Here is a 331-nt window from a genome sequence, read left to right as displayed (position 1 = left end):
ATATATATATATATACACACACACATATATATATATATATACACATACACACACATATATACATATAAATACATATTCAGTGGGGAAAATATTTATTTGATCCCCTGCTGATTATGTAAGTTTGCCCACTTACAAAGAAATTAAAGGTTATTATATACATTATATAAAGGTTAGAGATTGATTTGCATTTCAGTGAGTGAAATAATTATTTGATCCCCTACCAACCAGCAAGAATTATGGCTCCCACAGATGTGCCCATGTGGAACACAGATTAGTCCTGCCACTTTAAGAAGTTACTCCTAATGTTAACTCGTTAGGTGAATAAGACACC

Source organism: Sinocyclocheilus grahami, unplaced genomic scaffold (assembly GCF_001515645.1).
Source record: "Sinocyclocheilus grahami isolate Dianchi unplaced genomic scaffold, SAMN03320097.WGS_v1.1 scaffold285.1, whole genome shotgun sequence".
Classification (NCBI taxonomy): domain Eukaryota; kingdom Metazoa; phylum Chordata; class Actinopteri; order Cypriniformes; family Cyprinidae; genus Sinocyclocheilus; species Sinocyclocheilus grahami.
The sequence above is the reverse complement of the archived record's forward strand: the minus strand, read 5'-3'. Positions refer to the sequence as shown.